Raw genomic sequence first — 10,044 nt, 5'->3', positions numbered from 1 at the left:
AGGCCTTCACAACCTAGCCATAACTTCCCTTCCAACTATACTACCTGTCATTTTTTTCTATGATGAATTTTGACTAAAATCACCAATACTTCACAAAATAGAACCTGCCTTTTCATGACTTGACTTTGCCCATGCTTTTTCCTCTGCTTGAAATGCTCTTTCACACAACCCCTTCATACCTGTTCTTCTACTGCATCCTTCCTCCTTCAGTGTCTAGGCAGAGAGGGACCATTCCAGAGAGGGAGAGTATGAACAAAAGTAGAGATGTTAAAATGTGGATCAAATGTCATCTTTCTGAAGACTTACACAAATGTGCCTGTCACCTCCATCAAACAGAAACAATCCTTTATTCCACATTTCTGTGCTTGCTCTTATTCCTGCATTTTATTATTTACGTCCCTGTCTTTCATGTTACATGGAATTCCTTATGTTATCTTCTCTACTTGGTAGTAAAAGGCCCATGAACCAGACCCACCAGTTGACCTTTAGAGTGTAGGAAATCCTCTTCAGCAAAGCCAGAGTTCAAAATGATTCCCTCACAACCTACACAAAGGAGTCAGCTTAGGGCTCGAGAGGGACAGTTATCACGTGGCTCAGGCAGTATCTGCTCTCCTCCTGAGGTACTGAGGCTATCAATGAGTGAGAGTCCAGGGGCTAACTAAGGTTTTAGAAAGCAAACCATATTGGCTTAATAGCTCAAAAATCTATCCCTGTTGTACAAAGAAGAAATAGTTTAACTGCTATTTATATAACACTATATATTCTATGTGCTGGGATAGTCATTGGTGCTTCTCCCAAATACTTCTGGTCATCTCCCTTATAAGAACATTGGAGGATTACACTTCAGGCTCCTTGTGCTTGTGGCCATGTGACTAATTCGGGCCAATAAGCCATGAGCAGAAGAAACTTGTGTTACATTATTCCTAGAGCAATGGCCAGCCATGTCCAAGACGGTGGCCACTGCATTAGTTGGGTCTTTGAGCGCCTGTGATGAGCAGAGTTCCCCTGATGGTCTGGGTTGGACACATGGCAAAGATGAGAAACAAACCTTGGGCTGTTATAAATCGCTAAGCTCTGGGATTTTTTGTAACTGCATCAGTACTGAACATACACTGACTATTCCAAGTGTTCTACTATGATTTGCTCATTTAATTGATTTAACTCTTTTGATCATGTTGCTCTCCTTGCAGTTTTACATGATCTACCAAACAGATCACGGATAAATGTGTGACAGTTCCTGGTTCACAGACAGAAGCTTTTAGTTGGAACCTTACACGGCGGAAGGGGCAAGGGGATCCCTGGCGTCTGGTTCTGGCAGTAACTCCATTCATGAAGGTTCCACCCGCATGACCTGATTGCTTCCCAAAGACTCCACCTCCCAATACCATCACCTTGGGGGCTAGGATTCAACCTACGAATGGGAGGGTGGACACCATCACTCACTCCACACACCCAGAATCAGCTAGTGCTTTGAGACGTTTCCTGAGGTGCCTTCTGTACTGGGGTTTAACATTTCAGGTTGTCAGGAACTGCGAATACATTTTGTGCACAAGTCAAGATTTCATGAAGTCAGGAGAATTCCTCCAACGAATAAGGAGGAGGTAGGCATTTATTTTAGGGTCTTCCTAATCCAACTAAAGGGCTGACGTTTTCAGGGTGTGAGATGGAAATATTTATCAATACAAGCGATGATGACTTCAACTCACATCTTAGATTGACAGGACTGATTGCAGACATCTGTCATTCAGGTACTAACGGGTCTCTTTCGGTCTCTTCTCTGAATGTTGGATAGCAGAGCAAGAGTCACAATGTTCAGTATCCGGTTCATCTTTGTGTGTGTGTGTGTGTGTGTGTGTGTGTGTGTGTGTGTGTGTGTGTGTGTGTGTGTGAAGCCTTTGCATTTAAAAAATCAGCTTTGCAGGTAACAAAAAGTAAGGAAACTCTTTCTAAACATTTTGATTGAGTTGGGGTGCTCAACATTTCTGTCATCGCTTTTAATTCCTTTACTATTTTCTTAAAGCCATTTCCCTGTTCTCCCCTCATGGTCAGCTTTTTCCATTCAATAAGCACTTGGTGAGTGTATCTGGTGGGAACGAGGCAGAATCCCTGAACTTGAGAATGTAAGTTCTGTGAGAGGGTCTGGAATGGTGTATTAGCTTGCTAGGGCAACCATAACAAAGTACCACACTTGGAGACTTAAAACAAGAAAATGTCTTTGTCACCCTTCTGGAGGCTGGAAGTCCAAGGTCATGGTTTGGCAGGGCTGGTTTCCCTCCTTGGCTTGTTGATGGCCACTTTTTCCTTGTGTCTTCACACGGTCCTCCCACTCTGTGTGTCTGTATCCTAATCTCGTCTTATCAGGATGCCAGTCTTATGGGATTAGAGGCACCACACTGACCTCCTTTAACCTTGATTATCTCTTTCAAAGACTCTGTCTCCAAATATAATCCCTTTCTGAGGCACTGGGGGTGGGGCTAGGACTTCAACATATGAATTTTGGGGAGGGGAGACACTGTTAAACCCCAAACACAATGTACATGACTGTCCTAGGATGCGTCTCTGGAAGGCAGGGGTGCCTAGAAAGCCTTTCAAGAGAGAACACAGTGGGGGAGATTTGGAAGAATAAGCAGGCTTTCCCCAAAGGGAAAAATAAACACAAGTCAATCCAGGAAGAGGTAACCGCACGAGCAAAGCAAAGAAGCTGGAAAAGTCGATAATGTGGTTGGAAAATGTGGAGGTGTCCTCTTGGAATTGAGTAGCAGATGGGTGGTTGGAAGTAGGGAACCTTCATATCTGGGGTAATAGTGGAAGCCACAATACTTGGCATTACATTTGGCGACGAAACTGCAAACTCAGTGGGGCAGCCCGAGTGATTCGATCGCATCAGCACCCATGGATCATCCTGCATAAGGGAGTTCTCCATAGAGTCATTTATGTTGCTTATTTGCTTGTTAAATTGCTGCCTGCTCCTGCTGCTGGGCCTGCAGAGAAACTCACAGCTGTTGCTGATTTGCAACTCAGCTATCTTGGTTTTTAACTGTGACTTTTGTCTTTTGTGAAAATACCTGCTTGCACGGCATCTGTGGAAGGAGACACTATAAAGTCAAAATCTTTTTGTTGTATGCCTCAAGCTACTGATTGAAATCACATTTGGCTATGTACCTTTGCTCCCCTTTCTAACTGGTGGAGGTAAATATGGTAGCTTTTCTTCCATTTCCAGACAAAAAGTTCTCTTGAAATTAGGACCGTAATATTTCTGATATTTTTTTTCCCCTTCAGGTTAAAAAAAAATGACACCTGATAATGTCATTCTCAAGTGTTTTTGCAACTTGCACCAAGATTTTTATTCAATAGAAGTTATCACAGTTCAATAAAAGATAACAGGTTTACTAATGAGTACTGGGGATTTTGCGAATTTCTGGAATTTTTATCAATTGCGTTATCTCTCCCTAAAGAAATCTAAATATTAAAATACTTTTTTCAATGATCAGTCATAAAAAATTTTAGGCTGAGTTGCTGATGTAATAGAATCATAATCATCATTTACTAAAAGTGAACTTTAACAAATGAGAAGAGCAAGATAAAAGTTATCATATATTTAAAGATTGCTTGAAAGAATTAACTCATTGAGGAACTAGAAAGCAGTTGTCCCAAGTGATTTGAATAGAATCATATGAAACATACAATTTTCAGCTTATTTTCTTTTTGAATCAGAGGGGAAACAGTGAAACCAAATTCAAGGAGATCGACTTGGCCATACCTAAATTAATAATAAGTTAGACTGGATGTTTCTTGTAGAAATGTAAAGTTTTAATGGAGCGATTTAACTTCTAACCAAAGTTACTTCTACAGGCAGAGCCTACTGGAGTTGCTAAAATTATAGCTAGGAGATTAGTTATTGCCCTATCACACAGTACTAATCTTTTAATTATTTTTGGATAATATGGAAAATGAAACAAAAAATTTTAAGCATCCTTTAGTTGGTCATTTACTATAGGAATTTTATAAACACAATTCTTAAAATAGATTGTAAGGTGGGTATTAATTCTCCCATTTTGCATAAAGAGAAATTGAGGGCCAGAAACTATACATAATTTTCCAAAATCCCGTGGTCAGAAAATGAATTGGGACACAGCTTTAACACCAAGCTTATGTCCTGATAACCTTCCAGAGCATCCAGTGAGCATTCAAAGAATATTTGTCGCAAGAACAAATTTTTAGTAGAATTAAAAATATAGAATAAAAAGAAATCATGAAATAAAAAAATTAAAAAGAGGCAGCTGAGGCCATCCTCTCACTGCTGTTTTAAAGTCTTTTTCCTGCTCCGTCCTGCCTGCCTATTTTATCAAAGTCTTTAAATATATTAGGTGGTTAAGCTTTTAATGCTTTGTAAACATCTTAGAAGCATCTTCTAAAACTTAGACATTAGAGGTAATGATTTCTGTAAAAAAAAAAAAAAAGAAAGAAAGAAAGAAAAGAAATCAGTGACATTATTCAGAAAAACCACTAGTATTGAGGCTGGAAGATTCAAGTTCAAATTATAGGGTCTTGCCTGTTGCCTCCCCAGCGTTCAAGCGTTACTCAAAGGTCTCAAGGTCGCTTCTTACTCTCTCCAAGATTGGGGAGAGCAGATGTGTGGTTCAAGACAGACTGTGGTCTCCTTCATCTTCTGCTACATGACCTGAGATGTTTTCTCATTGCTCCTGGTCTAGAAGATTCAAGTGTCACTGACAGCAGTTTCAATCAACCCATAATAAGGAGACCTTACTACTTGTGGAATACATATCCAGATTTCTTATTCTGATCTTTATGTTCTGCCATAGTCTGGTCCCAGTGGATCTCCCCAAGTCTCTCCCTCTATTTCTGTAGATGTCCTCCCCTAAGCTAGCTGACTGATTATTTCTTGACTACGCCACCGACATCCCTATGCTGCACTTTTGCTCAAACCTGTCCTCAGCCTGGCATTCCCTGTCTATTCCTCTGCCTGTTCTGTTCAGACCTTTAGACATCCAGCTCAAGTTCCACCTCTTCCCTGAAAAGTCACTCTAATGCTCATAATCTTTCCTTCGGGCCATTCATTTTGTTTTTAGAAAATGCTATTTCACACGATCATTGTAACTGTTGCCCTTGGGTCCTTTCTCATTAACATTTTAGTCCTGCAAGCTGGATCCTCCCGACACATAAATTATATTTTGAAAACGTGCACACTCAGAAGAGACACTCAGTTAAGGTTATTAATGCTGTTGACTATGATGAGAATGAACAATTTGTACTGATTTTTAAAGATAATAAACCAAAGATTGAACTTGAAAGTAAAACACACTTTTTTTTTTTTTTTTTAAGGGCCACACCTGTGGCATGTGGAAGTTCCCAGGCTAGGGGTCGAAATGGAGCTGCAGCTGCCAGCCTACACCACAGCCACAGCAAAGTGGGACCCAAGCCAAGTCTGTGACCTATACCACAGCTCATGGCAATGCCAGATCCCCTATCCACTGATCAAAGCCAGGGATCAAGCCCACATCCTCATGGATACTAGTAAGATCCGTTTCCACTGTGCCACCATGAGAACTCCTAATGCGCATTGTTGGTTCCAAAACTTCCATGATGACAACTTTGAATGGGCCAATCATCTCAGCAGAGTTGCTCTGTTATTGTTTAGAGTGTAAATAATTATAAAAGATGGAGCTATCAGGTGTGGCATTTATGTGGCTTGGAGCTTAGCCTTTCCACATGAACCTCAATGATTTTGCATGGCTTTTTTTTTTTTTCCTCATCTTGGATTTTTCCCCAAAAGAAATTATTGTGGAAATAATTTACTTTGAGAAGTGGTTTCAGAGGACAAGAATGGGGAGTTGAAAAAAAGCAAGAAAAAAGGTGGGAAAGCCACCCTAAAGATGCATCACAGACCTGGTTACTGCCGTGGCAACTGAAGTTCAACCCCAAGGGATACCTGAGGGATGGTGTAGAATGCTCCCTGGGGTTTCCTGTCCAAGACAGAAACAGAGTACTTAGCCATTGGCTCCCAGCCTAAGGTCAAGGGTTGTCAGAACGACAGAAGGGCTGGCCCAGTCCCTGTGGACATCCCTCACAGAAGGAGCAGAGATGCTCCTGGACAAAAGACAAAAGATGCACAAGACGACTGAAATGAGGTGCTACCAGCCCTCACCTGTGCACAGGCGGCTGCTGCAGCATTGGCCAGAGCAAAAGGGGGGACATAAAGCCGAGGTGATGCCTAACACACCTTCTTTCCCAGTGAAGCTCATGCAGGACCTCAGAATCCTCTCGAGGCAGTTCCCCAGGGAGCTTCTGTTAGTTCATTGGAGATGGCATATGAAATAAATCACTGTGTTCTCTCCACAACAGATTGTCAGAAACAGCGTGTGAGCAAGTATTTGCCTGTGCCTGTGGTTGATAAGTCTGTCACTTAAAAAGTGTAGATTTCCTAGGTGGGTTCTCACTGGAGCCAGTTCATATTCTGGGAAGATGAAGAAACGTTGTCCTTTTTACAGGACCAGTAAAGAAGCCAGACCAAGGAGGATGCTCTTGCTATGGAAATAGATGCTATTTGCAACTGATGCTGCTGATGCCCTGGGAGCCCGTTGATAAATTTTCAGGGAGCTATTGAGTGATAACCAACTGAGAACATAAAACATTTGAATGAGTTTGAATAGTATACGAGAATGAATAAAATATTTTAATTAGTTTATCTAGTCAATTACAATGTATATTAACTCTCCTTAGGCTCAGGAAATTTTTTTCCTCAATTACACACCACAAGCATATGTGACTAATTCCTTGACCATACAAATTACCCGGTTGATGGATATTGCCTGTGAAAGAGATAAGATAGAAGCAAGCAAATAATAAAACTGCTTATTCAGAATCATGTCTGTTCTCCAAAAAAAAAAAAGTCAAGATGCACCATTGTGCTTTAAATTATCCTTGATAAGGGGTTTCATGGAGAATTCCGCTCTGGAACTGTGTCTTAGTTGATAAACCCAAGAAAGTGTGCTAACAGGTTACAAATTCATCAAGAGCACAGTACCGAAGAAGGAAGCCTTTAATTGGAGGCAGAGTCACATATTCAGCCACACATGCTAATCTTGTAATTCTTAGAAAGTCCTCTGTCAGTCACTCAATGTTTACGACCGGTGGAGTTCCCATTGGGCTCAGCAATAACGAATACGACAAGTATCCATGATGATGCAGGTTTGATCCCTGGCCTTGCTCAGTGGATTACGGATCTGGTGTTGCTATGAGCTGTGGTATAGGTCACAGATGTAGCTCGGATCCATCATTGCTGTGCCTGTGGTGTAGGCTGGCAGCTGCAGCTCCTATTCGACCTCTAGCCTGGGAACTTCCATGTGCCACAGGTGCAGCCCTAAAAAAAAAAAAAAAAAAAAAAAAAGACCTGTGGGAGCATGTGGTTTGTGGCTGGACTTGCATAATTGAGAGAAAAGTTGGACTTTTGAAAAACGAATTATCCATTTTGGATTTCTACAAATGCCCAATGTTACTTTTGGAGCATATTCGGCTTTCAGAACAAATAACTGGGGGAAAGAGTAGAGACAGCTTCTCATTTAAACCTGCAAACCGCCCATGTGCATTCAAATAAATGACAGCAAACAGGTCTTGGTGTGAGTAGAGAAAACCTTGTGAGTGTCCAGAGGGAGCCAATGGTATCTGGCCACATGAAGTGGGGAGACGTTAGAACAGCTTATGCAGCCTGGTTCTGCTATGGCTAAATAAGGGCCTTTCCCTGGCTTTGCTGCAAAATTCTGAGGTAACAGATGATTTCAATGTAGAAGAACAGTTTGGTTTAAAAATGCTTGAAGGGAGTTCTCATCATGGCTCAGCAGAAATGCACCTGATGAATATCCATGAGGATGCGTGTTCAGTCCCTGGCCTGGCTCAGTGGGTTAAAGCTCCAGCGTGGTCACAAGCTGCAGCGTCAGTCAGACACAGCTCGGATCTGGAGGTGCTGTGGCTGTGGCGTATGCTGGCAGCTACAGCTCCAATTCGACCCCTAGCCTGGGAACCTCCATATGCCATGGATGCGGCCCTTGAAAAGATGAACAAACAAACAAAACTTAAAAAGGAGTTCCCACTGTGGTGCACCAGCTTAAGAACCTGATTGTATCACTTGTGATAGAACATGATAGAAGATAATGTGAGAAAAAGAAAGTGTGTATATATGGATAAGTTCGCTGCACAGCAGAAATTGACAGGGCCATTGTAAATCAACTATAATAAAAAACAATAATAATAATAAAAAAAAAGAATCTGACTGCAGAGGCTCAGGTCACTCTGGAGGCATGAGTTTGATCCTCAGCCCAACAGGTTAAAGAATTCTGTGTCGCTGCAGCCTGGATTCAATCCCTGGCCCAGAAACTTCCATGTGTCACTCGTGCAGCCAAAAGATAAAAACAGAAATAAAATAAAATAAAAATGCTTATAAGGAAATGGAGAAAGATGCAGAGAAAACAAGAACACTCTTAGTCACTGGGGAGACTCTTATCAACATGAAATGCTTGGGGTTCCTAGGGATTATTTGCTCTTATAAACAGAAAAAACTCCACATGTTCAATGTGTCAGAAGCACACACATTCTCAAGCTCATTCACACATGTGCCTCCCAGTTTAAATATTTTATTATTTGTTTCCCTATTAAATGATTATTCTTCATAAATCCTCTTGGGGATGAGTTGGTGCAATTCTAGGAGTTAAAGGTAGACAAAAATGAAAGTCAGATCTCTTAATCTGCAAATGCTAATTAATTCTGCATAACTAAGCATTATCCTGTGAAGATTGATGGAAACTTCATAAAGCAGACATTTCTTATGCAGCTGTGATCAGTGAGTTTCCAGTAGTGGAGAAAAACACAATTTGCATATGCAAAAGCCAGTACAGCTTGAACAATGTCTCAATTATTGTTATTTAAATGAGGAGTAATTAATTAGCATTCATACAACATGCTAGCTTTCACTTGGTTAATTGTATAGATCCAAACTTCAAAATGAAAACAATGCATATTAGGCTCCCATTTGCCAAATTCAACATAAACTGAGAATTTTTCCTTTTTTTTTTTTTGGCCACCCTATGACTTATACGGAGTTCCTGGGCCAGAGATCAAGTCTGAGACACAGTAGCAACATAAGGAGCTGAAGCAATGCTAGATCCTTAACCCACTGTGCTAGGCTAGGGATGGAACCTGTGCCCCAGAGCTCTGGAGATTCCTGTGACCCTGTTGCACCAAAGGGTAACTCCAAGCAAGATTTTTATTTTTTTAAATTTTTTTGGTCCCCTGTACCTACAGCTTACCACATATGGAATTTCCCAGGCCAGCAGTCAACTAGGCACTGCACCTGCTGGCCTACACCACAGCCACAGCCACACCGGATCGGAGCCACCTCTGTGACCTACATGCAGCTTGCGGCAATGCTGGATCCCTAACCCACTGAATGAGGCCAGGGATCAAACCCGTATCTTCACAGACACTATGCCAGGGTTTTAACCCACTGAGCCATATTGGGAACTCCCCCAGCTGAGAATTCTTAAAGTTAAAACTTGTCAGAGGGAATATTCCTTTCTGGTAGGAACTGTTCCTGTCTCATGATTGCTCTGGCTTTTTTTTTTTTTTTTTTTTTTTTTGCTTTTTAGGGCTGCACCCACGGCATATGGAGGTTCCCAGGCCAGGGGTCTAATCGGTGCTGTAGCTGCCGGCCTACGTCACAGCCACAGCAATGCAGGATCGAAGCTATGTCTGCGACATACACCATAGCTGACGGCAATGCTGGATCCTTAACCCACTGATCGAGGCCAGGGATTGAACCGCAGCCTCATGACTCCTAGTTGGATTCGTTTCAGCTGTGCCACGATAGGAACTCCTGGCTACACATCTTGAATATAATAATCTTTCTTTTTCTTGAAAGAGAAATCAAATTGGAGAACTTTAAAAAACCAAGATAAAGGTAACTGCAAAGGGAAAGCCAAAACACAGATCACGGAGAGCCATCCAGAGATCAAGCTTCTGAACCAAGTAATA

The sequence above is a fragment of the Sus scrofa genome, chromosome 10 (genome assembly GCF_054392235.1).
Source record: "Sus scrofa isolate SSC_HxYL_T2T_F1_AM1 chromosome 10, Sscrofa_HxYL_maternal_Yorkshire_Landrace_v2.0, whole genome shotgun sequence".
In the NCBI taxonomy this organism is placed as follows: Eukaryota; Metazoa; Chordata; class Mammalia; order Artiodactyla; family Suidae; genus Sus; species Sus scrofa.
Note: the sequence above shows the minus strand (reverse complement) of the source record.